Below are 27,733 nucleotides of genomic sequence, written 5' to 3'. Positions count from 1 at the left end.
CAATCTAGCACCCCAGGGAGACTGCAATGAGATCCGAGGAAGTCGTAGAGCTTCCCCGGGATCGCAATCGAGAGGGTCGAGCTCTGACTCCACGCTATGATGATCCATGGGTGGCAGAGGACGATTATGAGGATGACCCATTGCTGAGTAGGCTAATTAACCCTACAACAGTGCCCCTAGAACTTTCCATACCTGGCATTGGGAGGACAGAGAAATTAGCAGCCTTGCTGGATTTGGGGTGTATCTGGTGCATAATTGGCCCATAACTAGTGGGCAAAATGGGGATCCCCCTCAGGAGGCTTAAGACAACAATTACTTTTTGCCAACTGGACAGTTCAGTTGCGGGGGGGGGGGGTGCCTGCCAGTTTTGCCACCAGACCCTTATCCATCGACCTGGACAGCCACACAGATACTTTAATGTTTATTGTGGCCCCAGGAATGAAGTGGCCATTAGTTCTGGGACCTTCTTGGCTAACAGCCACAGCCCTTTGTAATCGTTTCACAGTATTTCACATTTGACATTTTACTGTATGCATGCAATGGATGAAAAATAGAGAAGGGTATATAAATCAGATCCAATCACACGTGAATCTTTAAATTAATTAAGAAAATACATCTGATTTTGCTTTTCTTAATGCAGCCTAAAATTTTGTTTCCCTTGCTCCTGGGTATGTGACATTGCATGGCTGACTCAGATACTATCAACCATAATTTCAATATTTTCATGTATTCTATCACCCAAATATTCAAGGGTCTTTTTGTAAAGAAAGTTCTTCAATTTGTTTCAATTATATTTCATACGGTTATTTTTAGATGATGTTTCGGCAAGATATTTTTGAATTCTTTTTGGTCTTTTAGAATATGTCAGCCAGAGCCAGGTCATCTTCAGATTTGTAAAGTACAGGTAGTCCTCAACTTACAATAGTTCATTTAGTGACTATTCAAAGTTATGATAGCACTGAAAAAAGTGACGTGATCATTTTTCACACTTACAACCATTGCAGCATCCCTGCAATCATGTGATCAAAATTCAGATGGTTGGCAACTGACTCATATTTATGACGGTTGCAGAGTCCCGGGGTTATGCTGGAGTCATGTGATCCCCTTTTGCGACCTTCTGATAATCAAAGAATGGATAAACCAGATTCACTTAACAACCATGTTACTAACTTAACAACTGTACTGATTCACTTAACAACTGTGTCAAGAAAGTTATAAAATGGGGCAAAATTCACTTGACACATATCTCACTTAGCAACAGAAATTTTGGGCTCAGTTGTGATCAAGGACTCCCTGTACTTCTTCAGTCATGCAACATAGAAGACCTATTTTACCTTCCAATTACCTCTTCATCTTCTGTGAAAAATGAGATTAATTATGAATTTTTTTAAATTCACCATGCTTAGAACTGTGTGTGTGTGTGTGTGTGTGTGTGTGTGTGTGTGTGTGTGTGTGAGAGAGAGAGAGAGAGAGAGAGAGAGAGAGAGAGAGAGAGAGAGAGAGAGAGAGAGAGAATACATCATGAGAAGTTCTTGAGCAACTTACCCAGAGATTCATGGGGGCACCGTACTTTTCAGCATTTCCTGATTCTGCCACACCTAAATTTCTTTGCAATTTTGCAACTTGCTTTTTCTCAGGTAATGCCCTGATTAAGTTGCTTGCATAAGAAAGTCTGTTCTGAACAATATGTCTTTAATACGGGTATTCCTGGAAAGGCACGATGAGGTTGCACGGGAGATGAGACACAGGATTGCCTGTCAGGGCAGAGGCAATGGGGCCCTCATCAAATGAAGCAGATAAAAGTCTGTACTGTGTGTGTGTGTGTGTGTGTGTGTGTGTATGTGTTACAACCAAGCACAGCAAGTGAGAGATATTCCTTGGAACATTGAGGCATGGGGCTGCACTGTGTGCAAAACAGATCTTTGAAAAATTATTCTGACATAATACAAGTAGTACAGTCCATGCTATTTACACTGAACTATAATTGCGGTTGTTTCTGCAGATAAGACATCATGTTTAAACCATCCTTTTGTCAACTTAAAAATATGTAGTTAAGGCCAAAATCAAAATCAATTTTAAAAATTTGGGAAGAGTTACAGATGCCGTATTAATTTTAAGGAATCCAATTGCTAAAACAAAGGCAAAATAAGCATAACATTTTTCAATTATAATTTCTTTATCAGTTATATAGACTGCTCTTCCCTAGTAGTCTATTAAAAAGGTCTTGTTATATTCTAAATGAAGGCTCGGTGATTAAGGACCCTTTTGGCAAATCTGGTTTCCTTAGTTGCCAACAACAAAAAAAAATGTGTGGAGAAAATTACTTTTCACCTCCTACACTAGGAAATGTGGAACTGTCTCACCCCACTGGGATTGCCCCCCCTTGTGCCAGCAGAGGACGCATGCTGTGGGTCCCATCAGCCCAGGTATTATGGCTGATGGGGTCCAGGAGAGGGCCTTCTCTGCTGTGACTCCTTGCCCTCTGGAACATCTTGTCCCCCCAATAAGAGATTGGCCTCAACCCTTTCATAAGTGCTGAAAGACCTGGCTCTGCCAGTTGGCCTGTGGTCCCAATGGGGGAACAGCACAATGAAGGTGGTTGATCAACTAACAACAGATTCTGCCTCCCTCATTTTGCTCCTGCCCTCCCCATGTATCCTTGTGTATATGTATAGCTTTTGACTGTAAACTACCCAGAGCTACCTTATGGTAAGAATGGCAACCAATACATTTTATAAATAAATAAAGGGACCATCAATTGCTTCCTTCCCCTTTTCAAAACGGCTGACTTATAGACCCTGTACCAACCACAGGGATCTTGCATAATGTACATCCTACACAGTAGACTAGACTAAGAAAGCAATGCGAATTGAGGTCAGACAACTTTTATTGTAACAACTCTAGGTAAAGAATCTTGCCTGTCTAAATATGTTTCCCCTTTACCTCTCTTTATCTTCATGTGAACTAGGGAGGGACTTGTTTGAGATGTTTTCTCAAATTAGTTTCTTAGTTTGGAGTTTCTAATCCCGTTTATCTGACCCTTGCCTTTGTAGCAGCTCTTCTTCCTATCCCTCAAGGCCATTTTCTATGCTCTCTACAGCTGATGGTTACCCAGTTACTCAGTCCTGTTTTAAATGTGCTGCTATTCATTGTGAAAACATATGAGCAAGTAAGGCCATGATCACTCAGCAAGAACATTTTATTTGTTCCTTCTCTTTCCTCAGCCTTGCACTTCCTTCTTCCTGCTGTCCTGAAGATAAATGAAAACATGAATCAGCCATTACATTCTCCAGTGTGACCTGAAAAGACTCTGTGTAATCAACACGGAACATCCCAGAGATTATGGGTAGAACCAAACTACTGTATCTATACAAACTTGACTATTCTTACTTTTAGACTCCCATGTATGGAGAGACTAGAGAGAAAGACAGAGGGGGGGGGAAGGGGGAAGGGGGAAGACAGAGGGAGAGAAAGTACCCGCTCCTCATCACAATTAATGCAGAGTAAATCTTCATCCAGAAAAAATTGCAAAAATTATCTATATGATATCCTGCTCTGTGAAATTTTGGCTATATATATATGGGCCTTGCAAAGTATGCTTTTGTTTCTGCTATTAGCTGTAATATATTAAATATGCATTATGAACTGTAAGTTTTATTACACAAAAGCAGTGTTTTATTATATTGCTACTTAGTTTTATGATAGAAATAATAGTTGTAACATTTTAAAAGTTTTTTTTAATGTGAGGAGAGAAACAAGGTCTTGTTTGGGCACCATAGTTTGCTGCTCAAATGAATCTTAAATGACAATTCCAGGTTAGTCTTGCTTCATATTTCCAATGACTCTGTTTGCCCAACTCACTGAACCACAGGCTAAGCACATTTTTGTCTACATGCTCTGTGAAGTCAACCTCTACAGTTGATGGTTACAGTTGATGGCTCAGTGTGCCCAACCATATTGCATTCAACAAATCATGGGTATCACATACATGTAGATAATGGGACTTTCCTTAACTCCAGTTAACTACAACACAAGGAGGCCCTGGGAACACAGAAAACCATCCTTAATCATCCATCTCCATTCCAAAGCCATCCAAAGGCATTTTTAAAACAATCCAAATCTGTTAGATTTAATCATCCATCACCTTGGAAGAAAGTCAGATGATTGCAATGACTTGAATCTCAGGCAAGGAGACAGGATACCATGGGGGGGGGGGGATAAGTTTTGATGCTGCTGTAGTTTTCTGCCAATTCAAAGATGAGTGAGTAGAATTTCATATAAAATTGTAAACATAGATCTACACCACCACCACCACGTTTGTGCAGTACTGCCTCACTGATGGGTGTTTTCCCCTCTGGGTGATGATGTGCCAAAGGTTGAGCAGCAGCAAAGTTAAAAGAGAAAACCAATCACCTTGCCTGCAATGAGTGATGTGTTTACACATCAGAAAAACACCACTTGACCATTACTCAGTACAGGCATTAGAGGAAATTAATACAAGTTGTTTTTTGCCAGTATTTTTTGTGCCAACTCAAGATGGGTGGACTGCACTGTAATGACTTCTCACTTGTTTTTTCACTTGTTGTTTCAAGCTAATCCTCTATCTGACCCTCTGTAAATTCTTCCTTTCTCAAAATCCCTTGTTACTTACCTCTGCTTGTTTTTCCCCCTGTGGCTTCAAGCCACTAATAGCTTTCTCTCTAAAGCTCTCATTCTACGTCTCCACCTTTGTGGCTCTGCTAACCCTTTGCAACCTTTCAACATTACACTTCCTTTTCATGTCTTGCATTTTCTGTTGCTCCTCCTTTCCTCTTCCTGATTGTCTCTACCATTAAAGGCTTATTTGGCAGTACCTGGAGCAGCAGGAGAAAAGGAACTGGATAAAATCACAAAATACAGAACAAAGACCTGGCAAATAGAAATCGAACTCCTGTGGCAGAAGAAAGCAAAGATATTATCAATAGTAAAAGGTGTCTTGAGTGCAGTCCCAAACCAACTGGAACACCTCTTGAATACTACCAGCACTGACAAAATCCCCATCAGTCAATTGTAAAAGGCAGTTTTACTTGGAGCAGCTTACATCCTGTGACCTTTAAATCATCAAACATCCACATTTGCCTATCACAGGCCTTTTGGACAGGCTGTATAGATTGATAAAAATGCCAGCTCCAATATAAACATCTGATTGACTGCATGATGAACCATAATAATAATAATAACAACTAATAATTTAATATTATATTACATTTATGTATCACACAACTCCCAGCAACTCCTGGCCAGTTTACAATTGTTAGAACATTAAAAAGAATTGACTTATAAGAAAAACACATAAAAAGAGCACAAAACAAAAGGACATCAGTGACAAAATAAACTCACAGGGAAACAGAAAAGAAAGGGTCTAAGACCCTTCAAAACACCATCAGGTTACACTTTGACAGTTATACTTTCCCCTATCCTATAACAGACATTTTAGATTACTCCAGGTAAATTATTATAGGTTTGCTCACAAAACTTACAACCGTTTTTCACACTTATGTCTGTTGTGGTATCCTCAGGATCACAAAATTCAGCTGCTTGGCATCTGAACTCATATTTATGACCATTGCAGTATCCCGTGGTCATGTGATCATCTTTTGCGATCTTTTGACAAGCAAAGTCAATGGGCAAGTCAGCAATTCCCTTAACAACTGTGGCAAGAAAGGTTGTACAGTGGGGCAAAATTCACTTAAGTCTTACTTAACAACAGAAATGTTGGGGTCAGTTGTGGTCGTAATTCGAGGACCATCTGTAGAATGTTAGAATTCAACATAACAAATACCTGAATATGGAACTAGAAACTCAACCCATTTGAACTGCTTAAGGTGTGTATAACTCATCATTATGAAAGATGGAATTCCTATTCTGGAAGATTTAGTCTGGAAAATCAGTGGATCACATCTAAGTGGCTTGTTTGGTACATTCTGGAACAAAAATGGAACATTCAGCTGTTTCCTAGATTGTTTCAGCTTCGGAGCTGTGAATTTTGCATATTCCTTGTTACTGATTATAGATGGAACACATTTTTGAAAATATATACTATTCAGTAGGTTTTTTGTTTTTGTTTTTTAAAAAATGGCTTAAAGCAAGCCAATATAAGATCATTCCAATCTCTATTTGTGCTTCAAAACCTGAAACTTAGGATCAGGATCTTACATCTTGAGGCACATAAACCAAAAAGGCTTTGTTTAAATTTGATTAGACAGACTCTACTCCAATAATTAGTGCAACGTTGGCATTTCAGGTAAACTGTGGGCATGGAATGTTGTTTCCTTTCTATTGAATAAAGACAATAAAGTCTTAGGTAAGTTTTTCTGTTGCTTGTTTAGTGAAACTTCCAGAAGCTCTAATTCCCTTGAATCTGCAAGATTTAAATATATACAGGCAGTCCAAGGTATTCAAGTAACAATAGAAAATCACAGGCATATCTAATCAACCAATAGCAATATATTGCACCCCTCCCTGCCCCAGTACTGACTTTATAAGATAGGATCTAAAAACATTGCTGATGTCTGATCTGTTGTTGCACGTACTGCATTATGATGTGTAAATAAAATATTTGCAAGCTTTTAATTCAGCGGGATGTTTTATTCAGAAATTGTAGCAAAGGATTCTTGGGATTATAATCAATCCTTTTAGTCAACCCATTTGTATCTATGGTGATAATCAGTGATAGACTAAACTGTTTTTGATGTAGATACTGGCTGAAACATTAGATTTCCCCAATTCAGTGTTTTACTTTTCTCTGTAGCTGTGAGTAAGCATGACCCGAAAGCTGCTGGGTGTTCACTGCCATCTATCATGATTTGTGACAGAACTGTGCTGATGCTAAATGATGAAGTATCAGAAATCAGTTTCATTGGTAAATGTGGGTAGTAGTATGTGTGGGGTCCTTGGGGGCTCTTTGAGCTTGGTTGTTTTCTTGCAGAAGTTTCATTACCCAACTAGATAACATCATCAGTGCATACTGGTATTTTCTCTGCGTTTATGAAAGCTCATTCGCAGTTTTATCCACTGCCACCCTCTTTCCACTTGTAGTAAAGTATTCAAGGAGTAGAGCATGATGATTAAATCTGGCAAGAAATATTTATAAAAATGAATGAAGCTGTGATTTATAATCTATAAATTATGATATATCCTGTGGTCCAGGGCATTCATAACTACTTGAACTTTGTATATTTTGGTAGTGTACCATAATGAAATAGTAAAACACTCAGAGCACTGTGCTCAGAGGCCACTATCTGCCAATCCATGCAAAACAGATTTGAGATTTTACATATTTTATTTATATATTTATTTATTTACTGCCTTTATTATTTTTACAAATAAATCAAGGTGGTGAACATATCCAACACACAGTCCTCTTCCTATTTTCTCTATAATAATCCTATGAGGTGAATTGAGCTGAGAGGGAGTGATTGGTTCAGGGTCACCCACCTGGCTATCATGGCTAAAAGACGACTTGAATTCACTGTCTTCCGCTTACTAGCCTACTGCCTTAACAAATAGACAAGGGGTCTTCAAACTTGGCCCTTTTATGACTTGTGGACTTCAACTCCCAGAATTCCTCAGCCAGCGTGCCCGGCTAAGGAATTCTGGGAGTTGAAGTCCACAAGTCATAAAAGGGCCAAGTTTGAAGACCCCTGAACATATGCTACTCATTATTTCCTCTGGTGATAATGATGTTACTAAATAACAATGGACATCCTTCTAGGAATACCGCAGGGCAGACACATATTCATAGTGAGAAATACTCCAGCAATGTTCTCAAATTCCATCTGTAAATAAATAATTTACTAGATCATCTTTGTTGAAAAATTATCCCCACTGAAATTAGCCAAAATATTCAATGGATTTAATTGCAAATCAATTCAGAACTGCATTATGAAATAGCTGTTACAGTAGAAAGAGTGTCATATTGAATCTCTATGTTTTAAAAAAATATAGCTTTATTTCACCTTTTATGTTATAGATTTCTGAGTTAGCTATCACTGTTTTATTTTTATTTTTTTGATTAAATTCTTTATCAGTACTGCACTCCGCTTCTTTCAAAGAAGCAGCTTGGTTGCTTACCTTTAGCAAATGTTTTGCTTTTTCTTTGAAACTGCCTCTTTGGATATACCCTGCTTATTGCATTTGTTGCAAATTTTTCATTTGCAACAAATTATTCACTTATAACTGGCCTTCACAGTTCTCACTGTTGTACCGTCTTCTTGGTTATGTGAGCGCAGTCTGAGTGCTTGGCAACTGGCTCGCACTTACGACAGTTGTAGTGCCCTGCTGACACATGGTCACTATTTGTGATTTTTCTGTTGGTTTCCTATAAACAAAGTCAATGGGGGAAATGGCAAGGAAAGTCACAAGTCACTCAGGTAAATCTCTGCCATTTGGCAGCAACCACCCCTGGGCCCGAAAATGTTCTTGCACACCACTGCAAACACCGGCATGTGCCCCACCCAGCAGCAGCCATTTACCTGCCTTGCAACTTCCAGTGACCTCGGTTGTTGGAAGCTGGCAGGAAGTTGCAAGAAAGTCCTTGCTTAATGACCTGCTATTCTCGCTTAGCAGTGGGGAATGCTGGGATTGTTTTTGCTAAGTGATGCAGTCATATGATGTCGTGCTTTACAAATGTATCACTTAGCAATGGAAATTCCACTCCTAATTACTGTGTTTAAGCAAGAACTACTCGTATGGCATAGGAGATCTTTGGTTTTATCCGAACTGCAGGTTGTAATTGACTTAAATAAGTGCATCTAGAATTAAAAGATGATGTTTGTTGTCAAGGATGTTTATTAATTTCTCTTTTTAACAGTCCAGAATTACAGCAATTCTGTTGTTTAATTGGGAATCTGAAATTGTTGATAGTGCAGTCTTACTGTGTACCTGCAGTTGTGGTTTTATTTTTCTTTTAATAAGGTAATTCTTTTTCTGCTGCTGCAGTTTTTTTCAGTTCAAGATTCTTGGCAATAAAAAGTGTTCCTTGATTTTAATTTGTATAGTTAATCTAAAGATCATGTTGATCATATAAGATATTTCAATTTATACAATATTGTTGGGAATCATCTAGATTACGAATACAAAGATATCTTGAAATGGTTCATTTCAAATATTTGAGGCAATATTTTCAGATTATGACTTAGGTGTTACTTGGCAAACAAGATTTACTTAAAGTGTCTTAAGGGGAGACACTAACATCTGTAGAGTTAAGATCCTTTGAAGGATTTTTGAAGACTGAAGAACACACCCTTCCATTGTCTTTTTGTTGTTCTAGTGAAATCTGTTCTTGCTTACACTTTCCTCTCCCTATTATATTTATTTTGTTTCTTAACTTTCACAACACTCTTCAATTTGGAAAGTACTTGAAGGGGTTTTATTGCCAAAACAACAGCCTTTGGCTATTTCCACATATCTGCCTCTCAAAACAAATGGAGGCTCAGTGTCTGTTTATAGCTGAGATACAATCAACAGAGTTGAAAAAGTATGAGGGTGGGCAGAAGAAACAAAAAATGAGAAATTTAGATTTCATGTTTGTGCAACAAATATATTGCATTCCAAGGCATGCTGGATGCAATATATCTGTTAATTCTAGAGCAGTTATGAATTATCTGACCCATAGGTCATACACAAGTTCTTCTCTTCTCCAGTTGATGCTTCACTCTCCAGGCTTGTTTGAATAGCAATAGCACTTAAACATATATACTGCTCCATAGTGCAGTATGAATAGTGTTTGAATAGCAATAGCACTTAAACTTATATACTGCTCCATAGTGCTTTACAGCCCTCTCTAAGCGGTTTACAGAATCAGCATATTGCCTCCAACAATCTGGGTCCTCATTTTACCAACCTTGGAAGGATGGAAGGCTGAGTCAACCATGAGCCAATAAGAATCAAACTGCATTCTAACCACTGTGCCACCATGGCTCTCCCCAAACTCTCCCAAAGTACTTTGAAGCTTTCCCAAAGAACTTTATCAATTCCTTTTCTACTGTTTCAAGCTATCCGTTGAAAAACAAGAAGTGGACAATAAAAGAATCGTGGATATTTTATCATATGCTGCCTTCCTATGTGATTAATTCTGAGAGTTAATCAGACAGTGGGACACTGGGGAGGGAAAAAAGTTGAAGGACAAGGAGAAAGGGGAGGCCTAGATCTCAACCTGAAAGGACAGAAATGGGATATTGGGATCTTCAACTATAGACAGGAGCTGGCAATGGTTTGTATAATGTACAATAGCTGGGAAAGTAAAATGGCTGGGAGCAGAGAAAAGAAGGATCAAAAGAGATCCAAAGAAAAATAAGAGAAGGCTGGAGATATGATGGGGAAGCACAATTGGATGGATTAGAAAATGGAGGGAGAAAGTATTGCTTATCTGCTCCTGCTCCTGTCCCTGTAAAAACAAAGTGGCCCTGGACACTTTAGCTCAGGGCTTTTTAACTTTTTTTGTGTTATAAATCCCCTTCTAGGAAATATAATTTCAACTATTATAATAATATAGTGAAATAAAGCTGTATTTTTTTTTTCCATCCAAGTTCATGGATTCGTTGAAATCTACCCACAGACACTCAACCCTCCTGTTGGCCCACGGACTTCAGGTTAAAAATATCTGCTTTAGCTTTCTGGAGATTTCTAAAAGCTGAGGCATGCAGCATTTAAATAAAGAGTTTGCCTGGAAATACTGGGTGTATAATAATCCCAAAATATACATATTATAGAAGGGTGTTGCAGGAGACTGGAAATAAGTTCTGCTAGAAAAAATATGCTTGATGATTTCAGCCTTAGAAAAAAGCACATAAGCTGTTTAACTCAACATTGCTTAACTGTTGTTAATTAGGAAATTAGAGGTAATTAGTGGATATTTCTTGGTGTTGTGGCCACACTTAGGCTTGGTGGTGTATTTCTGTAGTTAGTGCTCCACCTTTAACACTGCTTTAGCAACGAGTTTCTCAGAGAATAGCCAAGCAGCCTTCTTGAATGCAGCTTCATGAACCTAGAGCAGGGGTCTGCAACCTTGACAACTTTAAGACTTGTGCATTTCAGTTCCCAGAATTCCTCAGCCAGCTATGGCTGGCTCAGGAATTCTGGGAGTTGAAGTCCACAAGTCATAAAGAGGCTATTGTTCCCCACCTCTGTTCTACATGGTGGTGAACATTCATAATATGCCCTCTAAACTACCAATGCATCCACCCAAAGACAGGAATAGGAAGAAAGGCATGATTTTTGCATCAAGACCTCAGGACTTTTGTCTTCCCACATTTGTATATGGTAACATTTAGAAAAGCTAAGTAATCACAAAAATTCTACTGGAATGGAAATCTGTCTCAGAGGATCATGGGAAAAGATTTTCTCATGCCTAGGAGGCTACTGGATAGTATATGTATATGTCAAGTATATTAAACAACTCCTCCTCCTTTGAGTTGATGCTCAGTGTTCACAATCTTTCTCTCAAGAGCTTACATGGAGATAATTTAATGCTGAATCAATTGGCCTCCATTTGCATAACAGATAGATATCATTTGTGAGTTCAACACTCATTAAGTGTTGCAAAAACTTTAGGGAAGAGATGGATGTGCAGACTCAATGGCACCTTCAAGTTTAAGAAGAAAAAAAAAGAAATGCTATTGAATGCCCTATTTTTGCCTTCATGTCAACTAATAATTGATTCCCGGAAACCTCTAGATCAGAGGTCACCAATCTTTGTCAGTTGGCGGACCAAAGGAAAAGGAAGGGAAGCATTTTACATGTGTGTGTGAGCACACGTGTGCTGGAAATGGGGTGGGGCTAACGCCCACATGATACTAACCCTGCCCCATTCTTACTTGGCACAGTACCTTGTTTCTGTGCCCTGCAGTGCGGTGGCAGCCATTTTTGCACCTTGCAGCAGGTGGTGGCCTGTTTTTGCGCCCGACAGTGCAGAGGTGCCCGTTTTCATGCACTCTGATGCAGTGGTGGCCCGTTTTTATACCCCAAGGAGCAGCGGCGGCCCATTTTTGCACCCCATAGTGCGACATCCTGTTTTTGCACCCCATGGCTGGGGTGCTAGCCAGTCTGTCCCACGGCCCAGTGGCCAGTAGGCCACAGTCCACTACTGGGCCACGGTGGCCCACAGGTTGGGGATCGCTATTCTAGATTGATTTATTTATTAGATTTTTTAAAAAATAAATAACTCAAGGCAGCAAGCATACAATAATACTCCTTCCTCCTCCTATTTTCCCCACAACAACAACCCTGTGAAGTGGATTGATCTGAGAGTGACTAGCCCAAGGTCAACCAGCTGGTTTTCATGCCTTAGGCAGGATTAGTACTCATAATCTCCTGGTTTCTAGGCCAGCACCTTAACCACTCTACCAAACTGGTTCTCATTTGCAACCCATGTGTGCTCCCTGACCGGCCCATAGCATTGTTCTTCGGCAGTAGCTTGGCTTGGAAAGAATCTTTTTTCTATTTGTGTCTTTTCAAGCTAACTTGAAACATGGCAGCCGATTATATTGGATCACAGCTAGAACTTACACTGACTATTCAGATGCAAAAATCCAGATGATCACTAAATCAGCAGCAAACCGACAAATCTAATGCTTTGTTGCCCTCTAGTATTGGTCTGGATTTTCACAGCCTGGAATTGATAGCACTGTTTAAGCCCCACCCCTCTCCTATTTTCATGCTTGATGCAACTCCTCCAATATCCACATTCTAGTTAGGCTTGAAAATGTCTTCCATGGGCACTAATGGAAACTTTTTCAAGCCTTGATAGTGGAGAGGAGTATTTGGATAGATAATCTGGGAATTTATGTACTCACATGTGAAGCAACTTAACCCTTTCATAGGATGCCACATAACAGAACAGAAGGAACTTGTTTCTTTTAAAAAAAATGCATTGTCACTCAAATGGTGTAATTAAAATGCTAATCCAGCCTGGAAGCTGTTTAATTAAAAAAAAAAAAAGCCCTGGCATTGAACAGTGGAATTGCCTCTGGCAATGCTTGCTTGGCTTGGTTGCACGTATTCAGGAAAGTTGACTGGGGTTACATTTCACTTATGTAGTGCTCTCCAGTATCTGTTTCCCTGTTGCAGTAATAATAAAATTAAATTTATATGCCACCTGACTCTCAAGGTCATTGAAAGTAACAAGTTGGGTTACTTACAAGCAGTGGGCATACTCTCTGACTCTGTCTTCATGTACAGGTGCTGTACATTTATGAGAGTTCACATGAACAGGCTTGTACGTGTATATGCTTGTTTCCATGCTCAAATACTTTCTGCTGGATCGGAGAAATAGATGCAACTCGAAGCTTGTCAGATTTTTAAAATATATATAATAAAAAAGAGTTAAATTGCTTCACACGTGAGTGCATAAATTCCCAAATTATCTATCTGATAGTAAATATTTCTTCTCCTTTGTTACTAGTAAGGTTCTTCCCTTTTACATCTCCCAATGTATCAGTAAGAAAAAAAAGAATTAATTCTATTTCCCCTCTTTCATTTTTCATCAAAGTTGTGGGGGCGGGTGTATGTGTGTGTGTGTCATTGATGGTGAAAATGGGGTTAAAAAAAGAAGATGGTGATCGTGGCTGCCATCTTGTCTTTTTTGACCAGTTGAGGAAATCCCTGATTAAAAGCAAATAGGAATCAGGGTGTTTCCTGATTTTAATTAAGAAAGCAGTAGGGAGAGAAAGAATTAAACCCTTCCTCATCATAATATGCTGAAATAATTATTACTTTATTAAACAAAACATAGGAGTCCTTGATCACAGATAGTCCTTATTCTGCATAATTGAGTCTGATGTTTATTACTTCATTTCCCTTAAGAGAGTTAACTTTTTTATACTTAACATTGGTACAAGTTAAATACAACAACATAATTACAAAAGTTCTCCAGTGACAACACCTTGGATATTTATGACTCCAATTCATGTTTATTCTAAAATATGTTTCAAATGAAAGCAGAAAACATAATAGTTTGAATATGTTCAGGCTTTATTAGATTGTCTTCAAACTATAACTAATTTATATTCTGTCTTCATTGCTAATTGAAATGTATAGAAATGCTTTAGAGCTGATTTGTAAGGAACATGTGATAAGGTACATTATATGATTTTTCTAGTTCTGGTAGAAAATAATTAAAACTTGATCATTCCTGGTTTTAGAAAATGTTTTTGCATCTATTTGCTTTGGTTTATAGTGGCTCAGGAGTCACTTCTTCCCATAATTTTCTCTGGATCATTTTTCTTATACAACAAAACATTTGTAAATGAGCAAGAATTATATTTTTTTGATCAGTAGTGCAGGTCAAAAGAAGACAGCTTTAAGGAAAAGCCACAACAACTTTTGACCTAACTCAAGATGAAAGAGGAAGAAGAGAATGAGAAAAACTTTTGCACCTTGAATAGCTGTGCAGGAAAACAAAATTTAGCACGTCTACCTTGTATGAACTAGAAGTTAAAGCAACACAGGGCACTGAAATCTACTGTATCAAAATGACTACAGTAAAATGACCTGACAGGGGTTAAGTGGGGTGAAGCTACTAGAAGTAAGTTTTTTTCCCCCCCATAGTAGAGTTAAGGAGAACAGGGAAGAGTTAAGTGCGCACTTTCATAGTTTGCATTGGTAGCTGAACATTGGGAATTGTTCACTTACCGCATTCATCCTGAATATTTTACCTTCAGAAGTTAGAATGCTCCAATACTGGAGGCTTTTAAGAAGAGACTGGACAGCCACCTGTCTGAAATTGTACAGGGTCTCCTGCTCAAGGCGAGGGCTGGACTAGAAGACCTCTAAGGACCCTTCCAACTCTGTTATTCTGTAATCTTTTTTTAAATTTTTTCTTTCTTTTTTATTTTTCTTTAACTTTCTTTACATTTTTTGCTTTCTCTTTTGATTTTTTTCCCCTCTTTCTGGGCACTTCCAATCCCTGGTAGAAAAAAAAAGCTTAATTAAGGAAATGGAAAAACCACTTTTCCAGAGAATGGGGGGTTTTATGACCTCGAGAGTGAAGAAGGAAATCTTGAGAATCAGAAGGAGCAAGCAGTAATTCCTTGTAGCATCAGGGATACCCTGAAAAATTGTTTTCATGCATTTCCTCTGGAAGGGCAGGTAAACTGGAAGATAGTCTAAGCAGCTCAGCTTCTGACAACTTCCTCAAAGTCAGTTGCTGGGAACCAGGCAGCATACACATGAAGTAATAATAATAATAAAAATAATATGAATGTAAATGATAAATAAATATAAAGTATTATAAATAAATATAATAATATCAGTGGCATTATGGCAGGCCAGAGGCAGGGTTTTGATTGCACATTAATCTGTTGAAAAAACAGATGTACACGTGGCATGCCTTTAAACAGATTCTGGGATTAGATATAAGTTGACTGCATATAATAAACTAGCCTAAAATTTGCCCTGTTTGTGGCTGCATGTAGTTAGCTTAGAGTTCAATAAACTATTGTTCAATTAATCGTATATGAGTATATTGCATGAGCTAAAGTGCTACCGATATGATAGATAAACTTTATTTTAATCAAATATGCTATTTCTTCTAATGTCCTTGTAAGCTCTTTCTTTTCACAAATAAATAAGCAACGTTTGAAGAATTAGGTCAGTTCTGCGGCCTGCTTTTTTTTTTTTTTTTTAATTGTCAGTGCTTTCCTTTGATGCCTTAACCTCAACTCTGCTTACTGAGTGGGACGTGTAGAGACCAGACCTGCTTGTGGGCAGGAAGGAGAATCTGGCCAACAGGGAGTGGTGTCAGTGAAAACTTGAGTGGATCTTGGGTGTAATTACTTCTTTATTAATTAATATGTCTCCCCAGTCACAGGAAAATGGTATGCATCACAAGGAGTAACTTTGTTAGTTACTATTTTGGCCAAAACCACAAAGAATTTTGGAATGTTTTAAATAGTCCTTATCTTTGAACTAAGCCTTTCATTTGAAGGAGTTGATAAGACCTATGCCATTATAAATGGGATCGTTTTTAAGGTCTGATTAAATTTTTTATTCCACTACCTGTTTCACTACCTGAAATGGAGATGAGCACCCCTACTACTAGTAGAGGAAAATCACCTGTTTCATAGTTTCTCCTCATCTGTCATCAGAGGAACATTTCCTAACATCGATAATCATTCTCAACCTGATGTGTTTTTATAGTCTGGCAAGCTTGGTGAATCTTCGAAAAATGTTTTTAATGAACCTCTTGTGCAGGACTGCACACCATCATATTTTTTTCTTAGACTAAAACCTGCAATTATGCAAGTGTGTAATGCTGTTGAAACCTGAGCAAGATTGTGAGAGCAATCTGTGTTAGAAAAATATGTCTGTAACCATAGTATATTATGTGAAAGCAATGCGGGAGGACAGTCTCTATAGTCCAATTAGATGAAACTTAAATATATCTTACCTGTCCAGAACTGCAGTCATGCTCAGCACAAAGTTGGAAATAAAAAGGTGTAAAATAAATCAAGCTATCATTTCAGAGGACTCAGTGAACTCTTGGTAAAGATGTTTCAATATATTATGTAAGTTTGTTGAAAGTATTATATAATTATCCATTGTAAGTTGGTTGAAAGTATTATATAATGGCCATTTTTTTTCTTGGAATCAAAACAGGTCAGTGTGGTTTTTGAGAATGAATTGACAGAAAGAGCAATATCTGAATCCAAAAATTAACCTCTGCCCATAATATGGTATTGACCAGCTCATTATTGATTGCCCCCTTAAAGGCACAAAAGTGTAACCAGATGGTTAGGTGTTTCACAATATATTACAATTGTGTACTATTGGCTGCAGTGTTTTGGGTAAAAGTTAAATATTTCCACTAAGTCCAGCTCAACTCTTGGTGATTGCAGAGTTTCATCATTACAGTTTTCTCCCCCGACATCTCTTGTTCTTTGATTTCTCAGTCTAACCAACACTTCTTAGGTTTCCTTGTAATAGCCATCCAAATATTAATCAGACTTCACCCTGCATAGCTTCCAAGCTTAGATACCAACCAGGTTTTGTAAATGCTGAGACCATCCTTGAGGTAAAGGGATTTTTCTTTGTAATTAGGTACACTCCATTTCATACGCAGGCCAGATCATATTATGGCATGGACACATTTTTTCCTTCTCCTGCTCCACTTCACTAAAGCTGTTTACCAGAAGGATGAAAGAATGAAAAAGCAACGTTTATATGTAAATGAATCTAACCAAGGGAACAAAGCCAATCAGATGTAATGTTAAATAAGTATTAGAATTTAATGCACATATTTGATAAGAGACACAGCAATCACAGGGATTATAGGATGCAAAAAAAGAAGAGCTTTAATCTTTCTATCCTTGAATTATCTCCTAAGAAAAAAGCATGGCAAAGTGCTTGATTATGTCAGCTTTCTGAGAATTGCTACAGAAGCATAGGTAGTCCTTGACTTCCAACAGTTCATTTAGTGACCGTTCAAAGTTACAACAGCACTGAAAAACATGAGTTATGACAGTTTTTCACACTTACGAACATTGCAATATCCCTATAGTCACGTGACCAAAATTCGGACACTTGTAAACTGACTCATATTTATTACGGTCACAGTGTCCCATGGTCATGTGCTCACCTTTTGTGACCATCTGACAGGCAAAGTCAATGGGTAAGCCAGATTAAGTGTTACTAATTTAACAACTTCAGTGATTCACTTAACTGTGGCAAGAAAGGTCATAAAATGGGGCAAAATTCATTTAACAACTGTCTCACTTAGCAACAAAAATTTTGGGCTTCATTGTTGTAAATAGAGGACTATCTGTAGATCAGTGTAGAAAACAATAGCCAATCAGGCAGGAAGAAAGACTTCCCGATCATCCACGTGTAACACAATTACATTTCCCAATATTCTTCCTGAAGACTGATTTAAAGTTGCCCACAACTGCACGTAGGAATCGCCACACATCTATGCTGCAAAGGGGTTGATGGGTAAGCGTAGGTTGCAGATGGCTGCAAACAGGGTGACGTGGACCCCTTCCAAATGTTGTGCGGAGATGTACATCCTACGTGTTGATTGGTTGATCCAACATTCTGTTTTGCTGTCTGAGTACCTCCTAGACAGACTGTTACATTTGCAGAAATATAAATCAAACACCTATTCAACCATCCCTGAATGACAGACACATATGTTCCCTGACGTGTAGCACTAGAGAAGTCTGCTTGTCTCTTTATGGGCCAAGATCTCTAGGTAAGGCGGATGGGAATTGATGTTCAACAGCTTATGAAACCACCATGTTGTATGCTTTGCCTTCAGGAAGCACCTTACTAAAATTGCTGGGTTTTTGAACCGTAAGCATTTGCATGAACCACAAAATAACCAACCACATTTTTAAAAAAGTTTTAGTTTAATGGTTGTTTGAAAGCACAAACAAGAAAAACATCAGGAAAAGAAATAAAAAAGAAAAAAAAGAGATTTACAAGCTGTATAACCTTGAATAAACATTTTTGAAATAAGAGCCAACCATATTTTTCTAACAGAACAGCAATAGCAGGCTTATCTAGTCTCATATTTCACATACAAGGAATTGCATAACCAGAGACAATAAAGTGCTAGCCAGTTGCCTGGGATTCTGGAGGTACTGGGCAACCATCAACAATGGTAGGCATAGGGTTATTCTTTATGAATTTGTGTAGGTTGATCTTAAAATTTAAGCTATGCTGTTCCTACATATGACAGCAGTAAATTCCACTGCATTTTATTTATCCTGAATTTCCCCATGTGTAGCTTTAATGGAAAACTTCAAATTATTACACTGTGGGAGAGAAATGCAAATATATACAGGGAGGTTTACATCAGCCCATTTTTGTTCCTTGTCTTTCCTTATGCATCCCTTGCCTTCCCCTACCACTAAGGCCTATTATATACCTTTTTTGTATTTCCTTTTACCCATCTAAATTTTGCTTTGTCTTTTATTTGCAATGGGTCTAACATGAAATTTGCCATTTTCTTTTTACAGCAGCCTTGATATTTTTATTGAGCAATTCAGATTCCTTTCTGATCAATCATTGCCAGCTCAGATCATATGAATGTATCTGTGGAGTTTACTTATATTGAACTTTATTAGCCATTTTGAAGCCTTTTCACCCAATATAGAGACTCAAGCCAGCCTAATGGGGGGTCTCTATGTGGAATGGGCCAAACTCTCTAGGGCTGGTGGGAATTGAAGTTCAATAGCTTATGAAACTACCATGTTGTGGTTAAGCAGAAAATACTTTGAGGTAGATCCCAGGGTGGGTGAGCATTTCCTTGCCTAGGACAAATCAGAATTGCCTCTGCCTACAGTTCTCACAAATCTATAGAAGAATAGGAAGAGGGCTGCATATATCTCAACAATTCTTCCCTCTTTTAGCACATCTTTCCATGCAGTTTGGTCTCTAGGACTTTCTGTTGTTATATTTTGTCCCCAAATGATCCCAAACATTAATTAAAGTGAAACTTATGACACCCTATAATTACTATACCAGTGGTTCATATAAATATGTAAGATTACTAGGTTATCATTGGATGAAAGATGGCTGTGCTAGGTACTGTACAAACATAAAACATTTATCACCATGGCTTGCATAAGTCTTCTAGAAAGGACTGAACCAAACAGGATAAGAGTTTACAAAGACTGGTAAATTCATGGGCAGGGCAACTGTATGGTCCCAATATGGTAAGTGGTTATTGTTCTGGAGTTAATGCAGTCTTACATTCAGCCCATGGCAGAAACAGCTTCATTACAAGAGATGCAGAAATCATTGCTCACCTAAAAATACTGATGCCACACATGTAGAATCCTGAAAACATTGCACAGAGGGTGCCAATTAGCATTCACTCATGGCCATCACTGCATAACAATACCCAGCCCTGCACATAACTTAACAGCCCTTGTGAATGCTATGCCAGCTCTTAAAATTTCTTCTTTGTGGTTCCTGCTAATCAACTATGGTGAGTGATGTTCCAGAAATTTAAGAAATGTGGTTTCAGTTTTAATAACTTGTGTTTTCTGTATAGGGACTATTGGTACAAATTCTTGGGTAATATAGGAGAGTCTGTTTGGTGTAGTAGTTAAGGTGCTGGCCCAGAAACCAGGAGATTGTGAGTTCTACTCCTGCCTTAGTCATGAAAAGCGGAGGGGTGACTTTGGGTCAGTCACTCTCTCTTAGCCCAACCCACCTCATAGGGTTGTTGTTGTTGAGAAAATAGGAGGAGGAAGGAATATTGTGTGTGTTCACTATCTTTAGTTATTTATAAAAGTATTAAAGGTGGGATAAAGATAGATAGATAGATAGATAGATACATAGATAGATAGATAGATAGATAGGCAGGCAGGCAGGCAGGCAGGCAGGAAGGCAGGCAGGCAGGCAGGCAGGCAGGCAGGCATGGGGTGCATATGCAAGCACTGCTAAGTTTTAGTGTAACAACAACATACAGTAAGTATAGGGGCCCATCTGGCATGATCTACTCTCCATCCTTGCAAAGTCAATAGAGGCATAGACCAGAGGTGGCAACTCAAGTTTACTTACAGTCTCAACTTTCTTTTATATATCTTTTGACCATAATTATGAAAATCAGTGGTGCAATTTCTTGCTGTTTGAAATACGCAAAATCTAAAAGGAGTTTAGTAACATTAAAAAAATAATTAAAAAAAACCCCTCACTATCACCCATTTGTGATTCTACCACACCATTTTAGTCATGGTGACCAGTCTTCCTCATGGTAAGCTGGGTGGTAATTTCCCCAACATTGCCTCAACTGGTTGAGGAGATCCAGTTGGGACCAGTATCTTTTGCTCAATTGGATTCCTTCCATGACTCTTAGTGAAGAGTTTCAGAGAGCAACACACTTTTATCTTGCTGAGTAGGCCTTCTCTACATTCATTTTACACAATAAAAAAAGGTATTGAGCTATTAACATAAAATGTTTTTCTGGTAGCTTCATTGTCTTCGTTGTCTAAGTTTTATTATGGGACTATGATGAAAAGCAGTCATCTGAACTTGGAAGCAGTTTCAGTAGTCTCCTGTTCTCCCTAGCCATAAGTAGGAAACTTAGTGGCAGATCAATATAAGGAATCGAAATTTCAGTTTTCAATCCCTCCAAAAGATGGGAATTTTCCCTACAGGAAGAATGTGTATTCACATGTTCACCCACCCTTTGTTTTCTTTGGGGAAGGTGACTGTCATATTGTGAGACTGATTCTCTGTTATCTACCTTTCAAACCCACAGATTATAAGCGAGAGGTGAAAATGACTTGAATAGAACAGAGCTGGAAGGGACCTTGGAGATCTTCTAGTCCAACCCCCTCCTCAAGCAGGAGAACCCAGGGTTGGGATTCAGCCACTTTGCACCACTTCAGCAGAACTGATAGCTAATTTTTTGTTGCCCAGGCCCAGAATGGACTTCCAGAAGTGGCATCCACACAGAGAACTGGTTGTTCACATATTTGAATCCCACCACTGGGAGAACCTATACCATTTCAGACAAGTGACTATCCAGTCTCTTCTTAAAAACCTCCAATGATGAAGCACCCACAACATCTGAAGGCAAGCTGTTCCACTGGTTAATTGTCCTCACTGTTAGGAACTTTTTCCTTAATTCCAGATTGCTTTTCTCTTTGATCAGTTTCCAACCATTGCTTTTTGTCCTGCCTTCTGGGGCTTTGGAGAATAATTTGACCCTCCTCTTCTTTGTGGCAGCCTCTCAAATACTGGAATACTGCTATCATGTCACCCCTATTTCTTCTTTTAAATGATGTACTGGAAGAGCAAACTGGCCTGGGCTAATATGGGGAGTGGCTTGTCCCCAACTATTTGCAATATGATAGGCTCACTGTATGTTTTGTACAATGACTAAAGGAGGAATAGGTACTCCTTAAGAAGTCTATTATACTCAAGCAATGCTTCCTGATTTTTCTTTCATGACCTAATGAACAACAATCCCTTTGGACCATTTGCTGATAACTACTTTTTGGCTGTAAAGACAGTGACAATATCTAACCATGCTGTCATCTAAATCTTTTGTGCCATCAATGGAGCACCTTCAGGCACCAAAGTATGGGTGATTCCACCAAAGTATTTCCAGAGGACCTCAATTAATCAAAAAAAAAAAAAAATAGAGTGTCTCCAAATTTATCATAAGATTTTTCCATTATTTTTCAGTCTCACAAGATTTTGGATAAAAGAATCAAAACCTTATAAAATTTGGCAATTCCCAAAGTTATTGCCTATTTGCTTTAATGTGGCTTCTGCAAAGACCAACTGGGTGATGTCTACAGAATACCACTGTCCTAAAATATTGCCTGGGCTGAAAAAGAAATGCAACGAATAAAGGAAAACGAAAGGAACTTGCAAGCCTTACAACAAGGAAGGTAATTTCAACTTGATAACAACATGGGTACATGTCAGTTTGAAATTCAAGAGCAAACATAACCTATTGGGATCTGCTTTAGAAGGCGGGATATTGAGAAGGCAACTAAAAAAAAAAGATATTAGCAGACTCAGAGGTACATGCTGAAGAAACATGAGACAGAGGAAGAAATAAAGTCAGAGAAAAGGAAGTAAAATTCAAAGAAAGTGTTGCCAAATATAGGTTGTGGGAGCTTAACCTGTACATACATTCAGGTGCAATCTGTTCTAGAAATTTTTTTACAGTGTATCTAACAGAGAAACAAACAAAATATATTGTTGAGTCCTAGATTCCACAGGGATTTTTCATGTACAGACTGATTGCTCAAATCTTCTTAACTAGGAAGTGTATATATTTTACTAGGAAAATACCGGGAAATAATTAATAATGACTTATTTAAAAACTCTAGACCAGAAAAACAATGGTATTGTCTCTGAGGAGACAATTATTTTTTTTTAAACTTGTGGAGTAGTTGGAACCCAAACTTCTTTAAAGTGTTTTGCTTTTTCCAATTCTCTTTCCACCACATGGCATGCAGAATTTCTAATGTTCAAGTCTGTCAGGAGCCCTTCTACCTGGATGTAGTTACTGCTCCCTGACTGGCATAATCATGTTTGCATGCTGTTGCCCTGCTTGGGTTCTGGAACTAATTTTCTGCTGGCTTAGTTGCCAGCATTTCAAAACATCAAGCTTTGTGATTTTAAGATGCTGAATTCCAAAGGCTTTCCCACTGAGAGAGTCTCCCATTTGACTCTTTCCTTTGCTCAGCTGAGGAAGTGCTGTGCATTCTAAGGACAACAGTGGGAACGTATTGGGCTTTCAATTTGCTACAAACAACCTTCTTCTCTTTATTTTCTTCCTTTCCATGATATCATGCAGTAAGGCAAAAAGAGATATGTTGATGGTGGAAGAGACAGATGGCGGTTTCTCCATTATATATTAGCTAGGTGGACTACTCTGGCCATGCTTTCCATAGTGAAACCATAGGCTACCTCAATTCCACTCTGGGAATTTGGGAAATAAGAACACAAGCCATGAAGAAGTAGATTCTAAATGTAAACTACTAGACAAGAGGGATCATTCTGCAGCTAAACCAATAACTATGAGTTTTCTTAATAATTATTCTTGCAGTTTCCCCTGACCTCACTGTTTACAACCTGCCTCCAGCCATCTGAGAACCTTAATTTGACGAAGTTGACTCTAGTTTGCAAAGACATATGCTACATCATAGAAGTCTTATTTAGAAAAGCCACAAAATAATATACACAGAAATCAACAAAGGTTTGTATTACAATAGATTTATTACTTTCTCAGTTGCTGTTATTTGTTCATTGCCATCAAACCCAAATGCAAAATAACAAAATAAAGAAATAGGAAATGTGACATTAAAAAAAGAGACAAAAGAACATGGCTTTATCTGGGGTATCATTACTGGGTATCAGTGCAAACGCAGAAGCAATACCTGCTGTGTGATTTTGATGTTTATATTTTTCTGAGCAACCCAGAGCCATTTTGAAATGCATGAATGGCATATCAATTTTAAAATAAATCTAGGTTTTTCCAGCTTTTGGCCAGTCACAAATCCCTCTTTAATTGATATAATAACTGAGCAGGTTATGATTGTACAGCTGAAAATATTCTTGAAACACTTATCATTATCCTTGTCAGTGTGGAGTAAGGCCTGGTTTGGACATGGAACCAAGCATATTCAGCCTAATTGATGGCCTCCTACAAAAAGTATATCTTGATGGATCCTAGTTGATCTCTTAATGGTTTTTGGTAACACAGGCTGTATTAGACACTGTGCTAATAGTTCTTGCAAGGATTAATTCAGGTATTGTGGACTGTTCTACCACTCACCATAAACTATACTCTGGGGTATAGCTTTCCCCTTAATATTGATATGAAAGAATGGGGGAAGCCAGCAAGAATTATAGGTCTAGATAGTTCATATTGTTCTTAGTAACTTAAAACTTTGGATTAGGTTCAGAATGAATTCTTTCTCTCTTACATATAAAATGCTTGTTGAAAGAAATATTTTGAGGCAATCAATAGCATTAGCACTTAGATGTATATACCACTCCACAGTACCTTACAGAACTCCCTAAGGGGTTTACAATATCAGCATATTGCCCCCACTATGGGAGTCCTGATTTCTCCCAACAATCTGGGCACTTATTTTTGCTGACTTGAAGGCTGACTCAACCTTGAGCCAATCAAGATCAAACTCCTGGCCATGGGCAGAGTCAGCCTGCAATACTGCATTCTAACCACTGTGCCAGCATGGCTCAATGTACAAACTTTTGAAATTATTATTTTTTAAATCAACTTCCCTTCAGTTCTTTTTTAAAAAAAAATAGTTTTATTCATTTATAATGTAAAATGTGAAAATACAAAAGCAAATAGTAGGGGACAACAGTAGAAAAAGGGAAAACAAAGAAGGTGTGAAGAAAGGGAGGGGAAGAAATAAAAGGCCTTGACTTCCAACTCTCTCTGTTGCAGTAAAATCAGACATTAAAATCAAATCTCAACTTTTTACATTTCTATAGTAGTATGCACTAGCCATGTCTGTAACGGCAAATCAGTCTAATGGGTAAAACCCAAAATCATAATGTCTTTTTTTTCCCACCTCAAGCACAAAGTCCAGAAGTGGTTTCCAAGCAGAAACAAAAGTACTTATGTTCTTTTCCTTTATCAAAACAGTCAATTTGGCCATCTCTTCTGATTCCATCAGCTTACGTAATCATTCATCCATGGTAGGAATTGAGGCATCCTTCCACTTTTGTGCATAGAGCAATCTTGCTGCCATCACCATATAAAAAAATCAGAGTTCCAAATTTTTTCCCAGTTCTCTTTCCATTAGACCTTCCCTTCAGTTCTAAGAAAGAAGACTTGTTCTTCAAAAGAAACTTGCACAATTTGTACAAAAAACTGAAGCCTGTTTTTCCTTGTGTTGCTACAGATTCCTAGGCAGTTTGTAAAATCAAGGTTATACAAGGAGAACTAAAAAGGAAGGAAGAGTTACTATTACATAGGCTGCAAAGCAACATTTCAGAATTTATTAGCACAAGGAGTGTGGGGTTATTTAAGTTGAGCAGTTTAAGAATAATGAGGCAATATGATATCTCCATAATTTCCTTCTCCCTCTAAGTCTGCTGTGCAGCAAAACTAGACTGGGGGAATCATATTTCTGAACTTGCACAATGCTACTGTTCTCTTATTAGGCTCATGGGGAACATCAATCAACATTTTACTGATTTGTTTTAACTTTTGCATTTAATGAGATACAGTGTATATAGGGGGGGAAATGAAATAAAAAAAGATCTGCAATCAAACTTTATGAAAACACTCAGGTTGAAAGTTTTTTTTTAAAGTGAAAGTTTTTGCCTTACTATACATGTTTTTCTATCTTTTAAGGGATTAATGAATGTCATATATATATAGTTTCATATATACATGCACATTAAGATGGGTGTGTGCTTTTGTACATGGTAATAAAAAGTAAAGTCAACTCAAGTCAGGATTGTAGCAACAGGGTACATCCAGGTAATTTCCTTGGCAATAAGACAGAGATGGTCAGATGCCTGACAATGTTTTTATCTGGAATCTTTCTTTGGGGAGGATGCAATGGGGTGATGGTCCCATTCTTATTATGGTCCTAGGGTTTCCTGGTAGTCTCCATTTCAAGTACTATCAAGTCCAAAACTGCTTAGCTTTTCTAAGGTCAACCCAGGTCAGTTAGTGTTGCCACTTCATCTAAAACAGATGATCTTTAAAAAAATATAAGGGCCCAAATCTTTGAAGATTAACAAAAAGTATTATGAGCTCTCGGTGGTTCGCACAGATATTATAATCTCATGAAATCTGGTAATTGTTGAAAGATGTCAGATATCTCAATATACTTTGAGGTTGCAGAGAACATTTATCTGTGTTTGCAAGTATCCTAGTATCCAAGATCCATTCCATTGCCCACCTCTGATGTAAATGTTAAAATGAAAAATGAAGTCGGAGAAAAGAACAAACAATTCCTAGTGTGAATTTGAGAAAGTGAGAGAAAGATAGGGGTGCTACCTAATTGGCTGAGTCCTGCACTTGCAAACTGGTTGTTAAATTCTTCATCTTCCTGCAGTAGCCCAACAGCCTCAGATTAAGGGTAGAATTTACATCTTCAGGGCCAGTTCCATCTTCCTTTTCTTTACATTTCCCCTATTAACTCCTTGCTGCTTGTTCCAGTCCACACCTCACGCGTGGCCAATTACTTACATTGGCTGCCCTCTCTGCAGCCATGGCCTCCAGTGGTAGGTGTGCACACTGTTGCACTTCAAGAATGAGGCTAGTCTGGTTTCCTACTAGGTGAGATACAAGATGACAGTCCACCATACTGGCCAAACTGGAAGAGGAACATTTTGGGTGGAACTGGTTGTTGCCATTAGAAATGGATGTTGCCTCATTTAGATAGCATGCAGAGAAAGAGAAGGTGAAGTGATAACTCTCAAATCTGTTTCTCTGAATTCAGTCTTAGAAAGTTGAATTTTTATTTTTAATTAAGCAAGAAATCATCCCTCATTTATTTAGACATCTTTTACAGGCAGCACTTTCTTAAAATGGCATGCAGAATAAAGGGCAGAATATAACGAAACAAGAATTAAGACAAATGGGAAACCACAAAGAAAACCAGCAGAGTTATAATAAAGGTGATACCATGAGAGGTTTTTTTCCTGCAAAGATGAATATTGAACATCTCTTAGGTGAAGAGTTAATGATTGGTTGGCCCATCCTAAAACTGGTAAGGCACCGAAGCTGAAGTCATTCCACAAGGTACAGATTATATTCTGCCAGAGGAAAGGCAAACCATGTTTTTGCACCTCAAGCGTCCTGTCAGTTGAATAAGGAATAGTAACTGAACTGGTTTTTGCAGGTCTTCATGTGACTTCACATGCCTGCAGCAGAGTTCATCTTAAGAGTGTAGGAAGCTGGAATGTATATAAAGATACAGACAATAATGATGTCACTTCCTTAATGCAATCTACTAGAAAAGCAGGGGAAGCCAAAATATCTTTCCTGTATCCCCAGTGCATTACCATGCATGTCACAAATTAAGTAGGCTTGTAGTGAAAAGATATATGAATAGTGCTTTTGAAAGATAAACAAGTTCATTAAGCAGATTGGTGTTTTGATTGTCAGGAAACTATGGGTTGATCCAGAGCAGGGGGAGCAGTGCTTCAGATGTTCATACATTAATTAACCCCAGCTTTGTGGGTGTGTTCAGAAGGAGCAATACCTCAACATTCACTGGCTGATTCTTCA

This window comes from Crotalus tigris, unplaced genomic scaffold (assembly GCF_016545835.1).
Source record: "Crotalus tigris isolate CLP2741 ecotype Arizona unplaced genomic scaffold, ASM1654583v1 scf7180000018371.15429387391:27106975, whole genome shotgun sequence".
Lineage (NCBI taxonomy): Eukaryota > Metazoa > Chordata > Lepidosauria > Squamata > Viperidae > Crotalus > Crotalus tigris.
The sequence above is the reverse complement of the archived record's forward strand: the minus strand, read 5'-3'. Positions refer to the sequence as shown.